The sequence below is a fragment of the Antechinus flavipes genome, chromosome X (genome assembly GCF_016432865.1).
Source record: "Antechinus flavipes isolate AdamAnt ecotype Samford, QLD, Australia chromosome X, AdamAnt_v2, whole genome shotgun sequence".
NCBI classification, from domain to species: domain Eukaryota; kingdom Metazoa; phylum Chordata; class Mammalia; order Dasyuromorphia; family Dasyuridae; genus Antechinus; species Antechinus flavipes.
Window position 1 is genome coordinate 46392489 of NC_067404.1, and position 9975 is coordinate 46402463.

Here is a 9975-nt window from a genome sequence, read left to right on the forward strand (position 1 = left end):
GTTGGAGGGCCGGACTAGAGTAAAAATAAAAACTTTGTTTTGTGGGCCTTTAAAGAAACTTCATAGCCCTGGGGGAGGGGGATCATCGGCCTCAGCTGCCGCATCTGGCCCGCGGGCCGTAGTTTGAGGACCGCTGGTCTAGGATTTTCTACATGCAGACTCCCAAGGCTAGAACCCTGCATATTGGCAGCAGGGAGCTAAGCGTATGAGAGTTGCCTTACACTTTAGGGTTCTCTCACAAAGTTCATCCACTGGCACTTGAATTTAGGGCATTGCCATCAGAGATGACTGCTGACTTTAAGGGCATTTCCCAGAAGCTCTTTCAGGGGTCCACGGCCCTCTCAGATCAGCAGGTGCTGGAGAATTCATTGGGTCTATTAGAAGCTGAAGTTGTTAACAACTGAAAGTTCAGGCTTCTGTTGTATCAGGAGTTACTCTTGGGAGCGTAGAGACTTCTGATCTTCAACTGGACAAACCAAAACATGGACGCGACGGTGAGTGAGCATCGTGAAATACGCGAGATTGAATGTGTTGGCATTAGACTGGTACCTGGCCAGTCCCACAAGGGATTATGAAGTATTCCAAAAGGAGTTTTTCCTGAAAATCTCATTACCTGTTAGGATTTTTTTTTTTTTTTTTGCTATCACATTTTGTGGTTCCTGAGGGAATTTATATATGTCACCCAACCATCCTCCTTGCTTTTTCTATATTCCTTCCTTTTGAGTACTTTTCAGTCTTCCTACGCCGGGGCAGTTTTAAGAGAATTGACAACTGCTAGCCATAGGTTGGGATCGCTTCTGCCCAGAAGAAAACCTCTTTTTTGGTTTGCTTCTATAGTTTTTAAGATGCAAACAGTATATACTTGGCAGTATTTCATTTTATCACTTAAGAGATTTGAATTTAGATATTATTTTTACCCTGTAAGGCTATCCTTCTAAAAAGGAAATTGAAACGATGAACCAGGTATATTCCCTGGTTTTCTTTATGAAGAGCAGGTGTTCATCAGAGCTAAGGTCGGGGTGGGAGGAGAGGGTGAGACGTTGCAGAGGCTAGCCAAGACACGACTGGTGATTGGCATCTTACATGGTGCTGCGGGTTGGGCTGATTATTGGGATGGTGACTGAAGAACCGTGGCTTGAGAGCCAGAGCCGCTCCCTTGAGGCTTTAAAAAAACACAGATATGCTTTGGCAGATGACCAGAATGGAAAGGGGTCAAAAGACGGTACATAAGACTTTCCAAGTGTCGTCTCCAATGATGAATCCTCCAGGATGGCTCTTAGGTGCTGTTAGCACTTTTAACGTGTCTGCCAATACATTTTCTATTGTGTAAACATTTGCAAGCTAATCTCAGGAAAAGAACAAAAAGAAACAGTCTATGTCTTCTTTCTTTTAGATTTTTTTTCCAAATGTATTTTGAAGTGCAATTTTCCTCCCTTAGAAACAGCATTTCTTTACCAGAACAAGAAATTTCTCCTGTGAATTAATAGCTTATTTGGTTGGGGATTAATGCCACACAGCAGCAAAAGTGACAGAAGGAAAAAAAATCAGTTCTTCTCTTTGAAATGTAGAGCTGATGGCAGAGTAGAAACACATTAAAACATTGCTGCTGGTCTGAGATGGAACTGCTGGAGAAGGAACCCAGATGTGGAATGGGTTTATTCCCAGCATGGCTACCTCAGAGAGAGAGAGTGAGAGAGAGAGAGAGAGAGAGAGAGAGAGAGAGAGAGAGAGAGAGAGAGAGAGAGAGTATGTGTGTCTTAAAAATATACAAAGGGTTATCCTAACATGATAGGATTAACTGAATATTAGGATTAAGAAGTGACTCAAGGGATATGTAGAGCAAATGGACGGTGGGAATACACTAGATTTTCACCACAGATGGTCACTTCAATAAGAAGCAGAGAGGATTGTAGAAAACTCAGGCTAATATTTTATTCCTATACTCTGCAACAAATTTAAAAGTATACTTGCCCCCATGTAGCTTTTGAAAACTCTACGGGGAGCAAAATGGGCCCTCCAAATGATTACATACCCTTTGGCCAATTTATTCCATGTATATGGTGATTAAAGTCACCTCATTAAGGCCTATGGAAAAGGGGTGACTAAAGAAAAGAAAGAGACACCCTTGTGTATATCTTGGGGAAACCATTTTTACTTTGTGCAGATCGGTATTTGGGAGAAGGTTTTCCCGAATTCAAATCCCGTCAGACGCTTAGTAGGTATGTGACCCTGGTTAAACTTGAGCTCTCTGGGTCTCAGTTTCTCATCTATAGAATGGGGAGGTTGGATTTAATGGCCTCTATGGGCTTTTAGTTCTAAATTTATAAAGCTGTGATCCTAAACATAAAGAGTAGGATTCTTTATTTATGGAGACCTATGTGACTGTAGGGGCATCGTAATTGGCGTTACAGTAGGCATCCTAAGTTAGCATTTAAATTACATGGGATGTGTCTGCAGAATTAATGGGTTCATCAGACTGGAAATGCAATTATTATTTTTCAGATCAACAATTTTATTTCCCTTTAGAAAGCCTAAAAGTAGTGTTTAGAGGCCTCCTAGTATATGTAATAGAGCTAGTTTACTGCCTTCCCACACGCTACAATCCCCTGCCTTTGCACTCACTGTCTCTCGAGCTTGGAATGCTCCTCCTCCTCAACTCCCTCCTAGTTTTGGGCCTTTCTCCAGGGCAACACAAATCCCACCTTCTGCAGAAAGGTCTTACCTTGTCCTCCCCAGCTAATACTGCCTTCCCCTCTCCCATTACCTTCCAATTTTCTACTCTGACTATATCTTGTCTGTAATCTGTTATTTACATAGATTAGAACAGACTGTCCTTCAGGATAGTATTTTTGTGTTCTTGATATTCCCATCATTTAGCAGAGAGCCTCACCTTTGGTGGTCATTGTTCACATGACCAATCAATTCATGGGTTTTTTTTTTTTTTAAGTTAAAAGAGTAAGCAAAAAAGACTTGGTCACAAGCTTTAGACATAGCTTGGACCTTAGAGATCTTTTGGTCCCGAGGTTCTTAAACTTTTTTTGCTTCCTGGACTCCTGGCAGACAGTCTGGCAAAGCCTAGCTAATCTATGTATCAGAATAATGGTTTTCAATGCGTAAAATAAAAGTCGAATTCACACATTTCCAGGTTAAGAATTCCTATTCTTGTCTAACATCCTCATCTATAAGATGAGAACACAGACCTAAAGAAATTAGTCATGCATTTATTAAGTACCAACTATATTCTGGAGATAGTGCTAAGCAGTGGGGGGAGACAAGTAAACACATCTATATATCCAAAGTTCTGTGTGTGTGTGTGTGTGTGTGTGTGTGTGTGTGTATGTATATATGTGTGTGTGTGTGTGTATGTGTGTGTGTGTATATATATATATATATATGTATATGTATATACAGAGAGAGAGAATAAATAACAGTATCAACAGAGGGAAGGCTCTAGAATTAGGAGGGATTGAGCAAGTGACTTGCTTAAGGTAATGTAGGTAGAAGTAGCGGAGCTGATTCTTGAACAGTTCCCTTGACTTGGCTGGCAGTTTCCTTTCCTCTATATTGCCTTGCTTCTTTTTTAAAAAGAATTTTTACTTTTTAAAATAGCTTTTTGTTTTTTCAAATACATGCAAAGATAGTTTTCAACATTCACCTTTCCAAAACTTTGTGTATTCCAAATTTTTCTCCCTCTCTTGTCCCTCCTCTCCCTCCCCAAGATAGCAAGCAATCCAATATAGGTTAAAGCCATCCAATCCTTCTAAACATATTTCTACCTTCATCATGCTGGGCAAGAAAAATCAGATCAAAGGGGGAAAAAGACAAAAAAAACAACAACAAAAAAACATCAACAAAAGGGTGAAAATCCTACGCTTTGATCCCCAAAGTCTCCACAGTTCTCTCTCTGGAGGCGGATGGCATTTCCCATCTCAAGTCTATTGGAATTGCCTTGAATCATCTCATTGTTGAAAAGAGCCATGTCCATCAGAGTTGATCAGCATATAATCCTATTGTTCCTGTGTATTACACTGCTTCTTGCATGCTATTCAGAAGACTCTTTAAGAAGCCTTTGATTTGAAAAAAGCTTGCTTGAATGCAGAGGAGCAGAAGACTGGGTTTTTACAGGTGAAAGATTCCATATCCTTAAAAAAAAAACCCTAAATCATTAACTTGCATATCATTCCTGTTTCTGCTTATGGATTAAAAAATAAGCTAATAGATAATATGGAATCAATCTAATTGTCAAAATTGATGGACCTGGAAACTGAGTTCTCATTATCTCTGACTGACCTCCCTGCCCTTGATGACTCACCACTATATACAATTTAGAAAAGGAAATTGAGCTACAATTAAGCTACAACTTACTTAGCTAGTGGGGAAAAAAATCTCTTTAAATGTCAGGCCACCAACCCTTTGCCAAGGAACTTGAACTTTATGTCACGCTTTGATAATCTATTTTTCTTTTGCCTTTAAAATATATATATATATATATATATATATATATATATATATATATATATATATATATATAATTTTTAACATTCTTATTTTTAAAAATTTGAGTTTCAAATTCCCTCTGAGAAAGGCACCTAAAGTGCTTTACGTAGACAAGGGACATGAATGTAAGTAGACTGCCCACTGAGAACACAAGTAATGGGGTATCAATTATACATGTGAAATCATATAAAACATTTCCATATTAGCCATATTTCCAAAAAAAAGCCAGAAAATTAAAATGAGAAAGTTATATTTAAATTTGCATTCAAGAGTTCAGAAGTTGTCTGGAAGTGGAAAGCATTTTTTCATCATGTGTCTTTTGGAGTTATTTTGGAGCATTGTCTTGATTAGAGTTGTCAAGTCTTTCACGTATGATCTTAACAACATTGCTTTTATTGTGCACAATGATCTGGTTCTCCCCTCACTTTGCATCAGTTCATATAGGTCTTGCCATGTTTTTCTAACCCACTTTCCTTGTTATTTTTTATAGCGCAGTAGTATTAGATCACAATCCTGTGCCACAATTTATTTAGCTATTTCCCAGTTGATAATCTGGGAAATTTCCAGTTCTTTGCCATTACAAAAAGAGATGTTATATTTTCATACACATAGGTCCTTTTTTGTCAATATCTTTGGGATTGGGATTGCTGGGTCAAAGGGTATATGCACAGTTTTATAGCCCTTTGGGAATAGTTCTCCAGAATGATTGGACCACTTTATTATTCTACCAACGGTTTATTTTTCCCTCATCCCCTCTAGGTCACTTTGGGGAGGGACAAGGTGATACCTCAGAGCTGTTTAAATGGGCATTTCACTAATCACTAGTGACTTAAGAGTATTTTTTTCCTATTGTTGAAGTCTAGCTTTGGGGTACCTAAATGAAATTAGGGTTAAGGTCTAGTGGCAGGTTTGGGTTACAGATTTGGCTCAAGGGGGTCTAGTAGCAGCGTGAGTTCCCAATAAAAGCATTTATTGGCCCAGAGAGCTAGATTGATAAAAGAGGTTTATTATTAGATAAGCAAAGTTAAAGTATAGGCGAAGGTAGAGATAAGAAGGGCAGTGGACAGAGAGTCCAGTGGACAGAGGGTCCTCACATGGTAGCCATGTTTGGAATCTCTGCAAAGAGGGGTTCCCAGCGTGGCCTTTTTATAACAGGAGACTTAGCTCGAGGGGCTTTCGGGTGTAGCCCCAAAGTTGGCTCATATCCGGGTGGGGCTGGGAACAAGTCAGATCTTCTATTGGAATTCAAAGGGACCAAGATTTGTGAGTTAAAGGGCAATTTACATTATTAACTAGGAGAGGGTGGGAATCTAGAAAGGAAGCTTTCCCGCATCATTCCGACTATAGATAGCTTTGAATATTTTTTCCTCTGAAAAGTGAGTGTTCATATCCTTTGACCATTTTTCAATGGGGAGTGGCTCTTATTTTTTCATAAATTTGATTCAGTCCTATATTCTGTATATATTTGAGAAACGAGGCCTTTATCAGAGAAACTTGCTATAAAATTTCTGATATTAACTTCGTTGCCTATGGTACCCTTTAGGTCTAATTTTGTGTTTGCTTTGTCTGAGATTATGCTTGCTACCCTTGCCTTTTATTTGTAGTTAAACTGTAGCATTTTAGATTCTGCTCTAGCCTTTTATTTTAGTTCTCTGTGTTTTCCTGTTTCAAGTGTGTCTCTCGTAAACAATATATTGTTAGACCATGTTCTAATCTATTCTGCTCTACCCCCTTCTGTTTTGTTGGTGAGGTCATCCCAGTCATGTTCATAGTTACAAATACTGTGTTTTTCCTTCCATCCTCTTTTTTCTTCTTTCTTCTTTCTTTTTATCTTTCCTTCTTCAAAAGTCTATTTTTCTTCTAGCTACTGTCTCCCTTAATCTCTCTTCCCTTTTATTTCCCATTCTCTTTCTTTTATCACCTATCTGTCCTATATCCCTATTGGGCAAATTACATTCTAGATACAACTGACTTTAATGTGTGTATGTATATTTGTGTCATATATATATATATATATATATATTTTTTTTTCCCCTTCCTCTTTGAACCAATTCCAGTGAGACTAAGGTTCAAGCACTCCCTATCCCCCTACATTCTACCTCACTCCTGATTTTCCCTCCTTACATGCTTTTTTATTTGAGAGAGAAATCTCCCCATTTTATCTCTCCCTTTCTCTTTCTCATTTTTTGGGAGATTATTCTAACACAATCAACTTATATCTCTGTCCTCTGTCTTTTTAAACCCCATTTAACTGCCTTAATAATGATAAAGTTCTTAGAAGTTGTATGTATCATCTTCCCATATAGGAATGTGAACAGTTTAACTAATATTGAGATTCTTACTATTATTCTTTCTTGTTTATCTATTTATGCTTGAATGTCAAATGTCACTATTTCTATTCACCTCCAGTCTTTTCATCAGGATTGCTTGAAAGCCCTCTATTTAATTAAGTATATCTTTTTCCTCCAGAAGGATCATACTCAATTTTTGTTGAGTAAACTATCTTTGGTTATAATCCTAGTTCCTTTGCTTTCTGGAATATTATATTCTAAGTCCTCTGCTCCTTTAATATAGAAGCCACTAAATCTTATGTGATCCTGACATTGGCTCTATGATATATGAATTATTTCTTGCTGCTTGACGTATTTTCCTTTTGAACTGGGAACTGTGGAATTTAGCTGTAATGTTTCTGGGTGTTTTCATTTTGGGATCTCTTTCAGGAAATGATTAGTAGATTTTTTCACTTTCTCTGGATTTGAGATATTGGGGCATTTTTTTTCTTGATAATTTCTTGAAATAGATGTCTACATTCTTTCTTTCATCATGGATTTCAGGTAGTTAAGTAATTCTCAAATTTTCCCTCCTTGATCTGTTTTTTTTTTTAAGTTAGTTGATTTTCTGATAAGATATTTCACATTTTCTTCTATTTTTTCATTCTTTTGATTTTGTTTTATTATTTCTCAATGTCTCATGGAGTCATAAACTTTTACTTGCACAATTCTAATTTTTAAGAAATTATTTTCTTTAGTGAGCTAATTCTGCCTTTTCAGTGAATTTTCGTTCCTCTTTTTATCATTAAGTCTGTTTTGTTTTTTGTTTAGGTGTTCCCCCCCCGCCAATGTTTTTTGTGTGTCTTTCCCCAAACTGTTTATTCTGTTTTTTTCATACTTTTCATATTTTCATATTTCATATTTCAAATTTCTTTCCCCTACTTTTCTTTGTACCACTTTTCTTTCTTTAAAAAAAACTACTTTAGGAATTCTAATTGGACTTGGGTTTAATTAGCTTTTCTCTTTGAGGCTTTTCACATTGTTACCATCTTTTGAGTTTGTCTCAGTTTTCCCTGCTACCACAGTAGCTATTTATGATCAAATTATCTTTTTGCTTTTTTGTTTCTTTTTCCTGTCTGTTTCCTGACTTTGAACTTTAGTTAGAATTAGGGTCTGCTCACCTTGGGGTGGGGAGGCATTGTGCTAAGCTTTAGGTTTGTTGTGCTGCTTTTTTCAGAGCTAGTTCTGAGAGTTTGTAAGTTTTTGGTTTTTTTCAAGGGAGTATCATGTGGGGAGAAGTATGGTCACCATTCTTCTGATCGGTGCTCTTGTCTTTTTACCTAGGAAGGGCCCTCTTTGCCTTCTAGTTTTCTTTTTTTTTCTGAGCCCAATACAAGTATTACCAGGATGGTAAGTAGCTCTTTTTGATTATCCTTTTCATTGTGGAAACTAACTTTCCAACATCCTCTGTGGACAATACGTGACAATGAATTTCTCAGAGGAGGCAAAATTGGGGGTCTCAGAAGAGGCAAAATTGGGGGGAGATTTTTATACAGAAAAAACTAAGAGGTTAAAAATACTTTTCAAACTTTCTTTTAAATTCAGATTCCAAAGAACTTTTTACCTAGAAGGAAGGAAGGCGAAATAAACGGATGTAGTATTAAAACTGAAAACACAATTGTAGAAAATGGTAGCAAAAAGTTTTAGTAACTTAACAAATCCTAAGTTCCCCATGTTGGCTGTTAGGAGTGAGTTTTAACAAGCTGTTGCCAAGCAAGAATCTGACACTCAGGGGTAGAAGAGCTCATTACTTTGAAGACTCCTTGATAGCCGACTTATGGAAAAAAATCTCCCGGACAGTCGGGATTCAGAAAGTTAATTTATAAAGCACAAAACTTCTTCATATGCAGCACTGTATTAAAGGAAAATTGTCTTCATGACATAAATACAATCCGGTAACGGATGTACACTCCATTTCTTGGGCTGCATGCGGTTACTAAGCATTGAGGGGGGTCAATGGGTTTTTCTTGCAAAGAAAAATGTCCCTGAGAGAGATAAAAGGGGAGGTAGAAGAGAGAAAAAGAAATCTAAAAAGCAAAAATCATGTGTTCCCAATCTTCAACAGCCAAATGGAGGGCGGGGCCCGTCTTGAGTGCTCGGAGCATTGTGCACCTGCTTTCTGTACATTTTTCCTAACAAAGGGCAGAGCAGCTTGAGATTTCTATGGTCCATATCAAAGCCCCTGGCTTACAAACTCCATAAAGCATTCTTGGCTACTTAGAAGGCAGAGAAAGAAGTAGCAGAGCGTTGCTTTTCTTTTTGTTTAAATGAGCCTCGCTAGTTGCCATTGTGAAAGTTTTTATGGCTGAAACAAAGCAGAAGAAAAAGTCTCACATTTAGGAGGTATCACAGAGATGACAAATTGAGCTGAATTCAAAAGCTTTTTAGTTGTGAGTACACAGGGACCTGATACACACTCCCACCCCCCTCCCGGAACCGGGGAACAGCTTTATCCTTTGCCATCTGAGATGTGGAGGTCAAGGAGGGAGGAGGATGGGAAGGAGGAGGATGGGGTGGGGTGGGAACGTTAGTTCCCGGATGGTTTCAAGAGGGAGAGAGGACTTCGGGGTGGAAGAAGGGAATTAGGTGCTAAAAAGTTTTCCCCTGCTTAAGGAAGCATCACAGCATAGATTGGAAACTGGCTTAGAGTCAGAAAGACTGAGATACTGTTTCATGTTTGGCAAGTCGCTTCCCTGTGCCTTAGTTTCTTCAGCTGTAAAATGGGTGGGTTAAAATGGCTTCTAGAATCCCTTCCAACTCAAAATCTAATGACTGTGGGGATGCCATAGCCTCTCATTTTTGGTTTCCTCTCCTACACTGAAGGAACCTCTGTGATCCATCATCTAGTGCATCTAGTATGCATGTGACTAGATCTATACATTATATATATATATAATTATGGTTATATATATGTATATATGTGTGTATATATAGAGAGGGGGGAGAGAGAGAATATACAGATAGAGAGGAGAAAGAGAGAGAATGTACAGATAGAGAAGAAAAAGAGAGAGAGAGAGTGTGTGTGTCATGATGTAGATGTCTATATGTTACCAAGAATCCCCTTTAGAATATGTTTGATGAGGGATCATCTAGCTTCTGCTTGCCCTCCAGTGAAATCCATCTCATTTTGGGGCAACTCAAGAATTAT